Source organism: Triticum urartu, chromosome 7 (genome assembly GCF_003073215.2).
Source record: "Triticum urartu cultivar G1812 chromosome 7, Tu2.1, whole genome shotgun sequence".
Classification (NCBI taxonomy): domain Eukaryota; kingdom Viridiplantae; phylum Streptophyta; class Magnoliopsida; order Poales; family Poaceae; genus Triticum; species Triticum urartu.
In genome coordinates, this window is record NC_053028.1 from 633,887,026 (window position 1) to 633,893,803 (window position 6,778).

At 43.3% G+C, this 6,778-nt stretch overlaps 1 long non-coding RNA gene across 2 annotated transcripts; it reads left to right on the forward strand.

Annotated features, from left to right (window-relative positions):
- Positions 1-1,884: 1,884 nt before the first annotated feature.
- Positions 1,885-6,412, forward strand: LOC125523961. Of its 2 annotated transcripts, XR_007290487.1 has the most exons (5): positions 1,885-2,378; positions 2,605-2,719; positions 2,952-3,015; positions 5,347-5,504; positions 6,191-6,412. It is a non-coding gene; the product is annotated as an uncharacterized LOC125523961 (long non-coding RNA). The 2 variants fall into 2 exon arrangements; XR_007290486.1 differs by having other exon boundaries at positions 1,887-2,719.
- Positions 6,413-6,778: the final 366 nt, after the last annotated feature.

Here is a 6,778-nt window from a genome sequence, read left to right on the forward strand (position 1 = left end):
TGACTTGATGGCCAGGGGCGTAGCTTTCGATCTGCTCCAAGTGGCTGAGCGAATTGGCCTGCAGAGCGAAGCCACCGAAGACGAAGATCTGTCCGGGGAGAAAAGTCTCACCCTGCACCGTATCGTTGTTGATGATCAAAGGAGCCATCGGGCCTAAAGGCGACGACACAGAGGAACTCTCAATGAAAGCACCAATGTCGGTGTCAAAACCGACGGATCTCGGGTAGTGGGTCCCGAACTGTGCGTCTAGGCCGGATGGTAACAGGAGGCAGGGAACACGATGTTTTACCCAGGTTCGGGCCCTCTTGATGGAGGTAAAACCCTACGTCCTGCTTGATTAATATTGATGATATGGGTAGTACAAGAGTAGATCTACCACGAGATCAAGGAGGCTAAACCCTAGAAGCTAGCCTATGGTATGATTGTTGTATATGGAGTTGATTGCCTACGGACTACAACCCTCCGGTTTATATAGACACCGGATAGGGTTAGGGTTACACAGAGTCGGTTACAATGGTAGGAGATCTTGAATATCCGCATCGCCAAGCTTGCCTTCCACGCCAAGGAAAGTCCCATCCGGACACGGGACGAAGTCTTCAATCTTGTATCTTCATAGTCCAGGAGTCCGGCTGAAGGTATGGTCCGGCTACCCGAACACCCCCTAATCCAGGACTCCCTCACCTTGAAACCAGTCATCCACTTCGGTTCATGCGATCTAGGCGTTCTCCTCCGAGGTCCTCTCATATGGTAACTTCTCTGGAGTCTTCAGAGAAGGACCGAATCTGTATGTCCTCCCGCCTCTGGCTGTACTGCTAGACGCCGGCCGAGCAGATGGAGCGGTTGTCTTCTTTACTTGCTTACGACGTGGAGGAGAAGGACTACGACGCGCCGGAGCAGCCAGAGCGGCGGCAGGTCTCTTCCGCCATTGCTGACGAGGCGGAGAAGGAGGAGGCTGGCTGCTCGGGCGCGTCGGCGCAGGCGGAGTGCCGCCACGCGCTGGAGAAGGAGCCGGTCGAGTGCCCTGATTGCCACTCGCCGGAGGAGGAGGCGGTGGAGGAGGCGGAGTGCCCTGACTCGCCGGAGGAGGAGGCCGTGGAGGAGGCGGAGTGCCCTGACTTGCCGGAGGAGGAGGAGGAGGCGGAGGTGTCCAGTTTGGAAGGTTGATGAGCTCCTTCCGCCATAGGCATGGAGTCTTCAGAGCAGACCCCAGCCTAGTCTCCCCTTCACCGGTAGGATGGTCGAGCTGGAGGTCCTCAAATCCCTCCGTTATTTCATCCACCATCACCCTAGCATATCCTTCTGAAATCGGCCGGCAGTGAAAAGTTGTGCTGGGTTCAGTAGGATAAACAGAGCCAACAGCCGCCTTGACCTTCAAATTCAACCATTGCGTCATAAGGTGGCAATTTTGAGACTCCGTGATAGTATCTACGGGATAGCTGGCAGGAGCCGTCAAGGCATGCTCCGGCTGAAGCAGCTCGATGGAAGCCACGCTGCTTCTCCGCTGAGATGGCGGGGTAGCTTCGGGGGAAGCTTCGGCAGTACGTTTGCTGCGATTTGCTTCTCGTTCCTCTCACTACACCACGCACCAGAATTCCCTACCGATGTGTGTTGGCAAAAGTCAGTATTGCTGGCCGACTATCGGTCGGGAAAACTTATAACGGATCATCGGTCGGGAAAACCTGTATATAACGACCGATTGTCGGTCGGGAATGCTAAAATATATAGCAACGAACTGTCGGTCGGCAATAACCTTATACGCAACTAATGGTCGGTCGACAAACAATTCCCGACCAACTGAGGGTAGCTAAAATGGGCCGGCCCAAATATGTGCGCGCGTGTACAGAATTTCTAGTGCCAACATTTGGCTCAGCCCGCGAAGCCTCCCCCATTTTTCTTTTCCTTCACCCCGAACCTCACGCTCCAAACCTTATCCCCTTTCTCCAGATCCACAACACACACCGCCGCCCTAGGTGCCCTCTCCGGCCGGCCGCGGCGCTACGTGTCCAGCGAGGCTGCCACCACTCTATTCCCCTCTTCCTCCCACCCCTCCATCGTTATCCCCACATGGCCGCCATTTTCCCACGCCTAGGTGGGCTTGTGTCGGCGCTGCCATCACACAGGTGCCAACGGCGGTGCTTTTTGTTCTTACGCAAGCGCCCGGTGATGCCACCTCTCACCTCTCTCTCATGGCTCCACCGCCCCAACCCAGACCAGCTAGATCTATGTGGGACAACGTCCCTTCACTCCCAGTGGTCAGGTCCAAGGCACCCATCCCCTGCTTCCTCTGCTTCGGGTGATTAGGAGCTTGGTGGTAGGTGCCCCAGTCTCTCCCCACTTTAGGATAACAGGAGCTAGCCATACATGGCAGAAACAACATCGTAAGTTCTGTGTGTGTGTGTGTTTAGATTCCAACTCCCACCGGTGGACCAGATTTTTTTTACTTGGTTGTAAGTTTAATCTCTTTTCAAAACAAATTTGTGCTGCTTTTGTTCATGGAAGAAGAAGTCCTTGAAGCAGTAGAATTCAAACCCTAACATTCTATCACTATCATTGTTTGCATTCTAGGGTTGTTAGCAGATTGAGTTTGAAAATTATTTTTTGCAGGGGAAATGAATCTTTAGTATGTTTGGGCAAAAAGGCCACCGGAAGATGTCCATAAGTCATATGCATGCATCACATCGACTTGGTGCTTCTACTATTTACTCTCTGAAGATCCTCTGTAAGTATGCATGTGTGATAGCAAGCAATGTTGGATGCCCTCACTGTTTAATTCTGATTGGCATATATGACTATGTGCTTGTCTAGTAAATACATCTCCAGTTTTCTATTAATTCTTTGGTACAAACGGAATACATGTAGCACTTTGTAAATGTTTCCTTGTGAAAATATCATACTGTAACATTATGTTCTATTTAGTTGCAAGAAGTAATACTTGGTTTCAACTTTGAAAGATCACAAGAATTCTTCTATGGGGCGTCTGAACAAAAGGGGCATCTTCGTCATCCCGTCACTAAGGTAATTTCGGTCACTTATCTGAACAAAAGGGACTCTGATCTCTTAATGAAATTGGGGGGGGGGGGGACAATTGGGGGATCCTTTTATTGGAAAAGATAATCTATTCCCATGGGGGTTGGTTTCTCGTTGATGAAGTGAAACATGCTACTCTCAAATCAGAGAGCAGGAAACTACAGGCTTAGTTGATATTGGACCTTTATCTTGTTCTTTTTTCATATGGCGAAAAAGAGAGTTCATATTTTTCATATGGCCATGTTATCTTATAGAACAAAAATAGGGATATGTTGCATTCGACTTTTATGTCGTCATTCTTCCATGATGGTTCGCCTACTGTTAATATCTTGGTTCTCCAACTGAACCATTCTTGCAAGCAATCGCAATTGGTGAAATAATTTTCATCACTTACTTTTTAGAATTTTATATTTACAAGAAGATTTACTGGTTACAAAGATTAAATAGACAAACCTCTTTTTCAGCAATCCATTTTAGATCCCACTGAGACAAAATAGAAGTGGGCGACCGCTACTGTGTATATGGTTGACATGAATGCTACTGAAATTTTTGAGTTATTGTGGTATTCCTAATAACTTAAAGTTGTTGTATAGATTAACTGAACCATAGTACTCTTGAATGAAAGAGCAAGAAGTTGGGAGTTACTAATTTCTTGTAGAGTAATAGTTCTTTTATATGCAACTATTCAGTTGACTTGTGAAGAAATAGCTAATTAATGTCATGCTTGAATAACTGGGCTGTTCTCATGACCTTAAGGGTGCATTTGGATGCAAAGTATTTTTGCAGTTCTCTGAAAATACTGTGGTTTCTGAAAAACCTTTGCTATTAAATACTTTGAGGTGTTTGTATAAAATAAATACTATAGTTTCAGATATCAAGGTATCTGTCATACTGTGGTTTTTTACGGTATCTAAAAAAGTGGTCAGGACCTCTTTTTTCTAAACCAGACTGAGAGAATTTGTTGCCTCGTCTACGTCCAAATATGATCAAATGCAATTGCCACCTCCGATTCCTCTATCTATCTCTTTTCAACAGAGTGCTCCTGATTATTAGGCATTTCAGGTTTGGTTGTTAGTTTGTCTACAGAGACGACGCACATGTTTGGACCAGTTGTACGCAGCAAGCTAAAGCTAGCTACACAATCGATTCTAAGCACATATAGGCGCACGTACACGCATATTTTTTTTGCCCCAGGTAGCTAGGTGGGGATTTGACGTGCATGACATGATGCATGGATTGCGCGCCGTTTCTACATGCAGATCAGCTCCATGAGTATAGTTGAGCAAGGCACAGCTAGTCAAAACATCACTTGCCAAACTCATCGATGGTTTTGTCAAAACTGAGGAAAACTATGGTTTTCAAAATCTGAAGTATTCATTGCCCATGCATTCAAAAACTGAGGTTTTGGATTACTATGATTTTTCAAAAACAGTGCAAAGCTATCCATATAAAGCTGTCATGCTTGTATAAGTGGGCAGTACACAAAGCTGCTGCTATGACGTTAACCGTCCAAATCTAATGGAAAAATTATGTTGTGCTAGTGTGTATACTATATTGGAACATAATGCATGGTTGACATACATGCTATTGGCATCATTTAGCTGTTATGGTGTTCCTAATAGCTGAAAACTGTTGGAAAGATGAACTAACTAAACCAAATTACTGTCAAACTGGAGAACAAGAAATTGGGAGATAGTTTCCTGTAGAGTAATAGTTCCTGTATGTGCAGCAATTCAGTTGCCTTGTGAAGTAATAGTTGATGCCATGCTTGTAAGTGGGCTGGTGTCATCACCTTAACAGTGCAAAGCTATGCACGTAACATTCGCATTTTTTTAGTTTCCCTTCAGCAATTACGGGTGAATTTTTCAGCACTAAATTGTATTTGGCTGAGTATATCAATATCCAAACTTGTTTGTGTCGCTTTCACTGTTTTGTTAGCCTTTGTTCACATCTTCTGTTTTGGGTACTATATATGTTACTTGACCTGACTGGACACTTATTTATGATTAGAAATGATATTGTTATGTTTGTTGTTGATTTCCTTAAGAAACAAAGGAGTTGCTGCTAGAATTGGAACATTTCCTGGACTTGTGTTATTAATGTAGTATGACCATCTTTATTTCCAACGACATATACTATTAGCAGATGTTTGAATTCATATTTGTTTTATACAAAATAAAAACTTTTCATATAGTATTGTTTTATTGGTGAAGTAAATATTAAAATAATTATATCGAGGAGAAACTAAAAGAATTCTAGATCTTGATGAATGTATACCTCGGTTTGTGAGGATCTGAAGAAACCCTTTTTCCGTTGCAGGTAGTGGAGCAAGATTTCTTATATCTGGGTGAGGGCATCAATTAATCTTGGGACTAGGAATCTCATCACTGCAATATATAGCTACCACATTGGACCAGGCGCGTTTATCTTGAGCGTAGCTAGATGGAAAAACATCTTTCCTGAGCTGGCATGTGAAGGTAACTTGATCCATCCTATTTATTTTTCGAAATTTAAAGTCAAAATAAGGGATGTATTCACCAGCTAGTCAATATCCTTTCAGGAAGAATAATACAAAAAATTCTGCTTTGCACACATCTGCTATGGAAAGTACATCATCATTAAGCCTAGTTACTTGAGTTGTCTTAGTAAGATCTACAAATTTGTATAGTAAGTCTGTACAGTTGTAGCCCTTGAAAATCAAATTAAATAGCTAGATAAGCATTGCTCATTAGTTGTCAGATGCCAAAAAGTGAAAATGACCTCAATGAGATGTTAACAATACTACAAATGCAGAAAAATGAATGATTTATATAATGCATAATTAATAATTGTATAAACACAAATAGATGCTTCAAACGCGTCTACTACCTCAAGATCATGCGTGCTGCAGTTTTTTTTGATATGCCAATAGAGTAATTTATCTTATTTTTAATCAGAAGAAACAAAAGCCTTTGCTGACCTAAGAACTCCTTATGGAGATGTTGAGCCGGCTGGGGTGATCTCAGCCGAGGATCAATGTTAGTGTTAACACATGGCTATTGAATTCTCTGTATTTATTACTATTTGTATTTTTGAGAATGTGCTGATCCTTATGTTGGAATTTTGCTACTGTAGTCTAGTTTCTAATAGTGTATTATAATTGAGAATTGTTTAAATTTTGTAGGAAGGAAACAAAAGGATGACACTCACACGGAACCAATGAAGCCAACAATCTACGTCAACTAGATGTTTTAGATTTCATTTTGTACAACTGATGTCTCATCCTTGCATCTTTTACCTGTCCTTTTGTGAACCTGATGTATGGTGTCTCGGTGGTTGTGTTTAGAACAGACTAAAGTGTATGTATGTGACAAATGGTTAATGGAATAAAAAAATGTTTGGTGCACCTGATGTGAGCCTGATGTATGGTGTCTTTGTGATTATACTTAGAACACATGAACTATATGTATGTAACAAACAATAGCATACTTTAAATAAAGTTGTGGTTGGTTAAACAAAATGTTGATGAACTATTGGTCGGCAAAGAAAAGCCCTATCTGATTGTTGGTCGGCAAAATAAACCCTATCTCACAGTCGGTTGGGAAAGGCTAACACCAGGCCCAACAGAATGTTGGTCGGGAAAGGCCCATGGTTGCCCCAACAAACTGTTGGTCGGGAAAGGCCCATGGCAGGCCCAACAGACTGTTGGTCGGGAAAGATATTCCATGGCCGTCAAGCAGTTGGTCGGGAAAGCTATGTCGGTCAGGAAAAG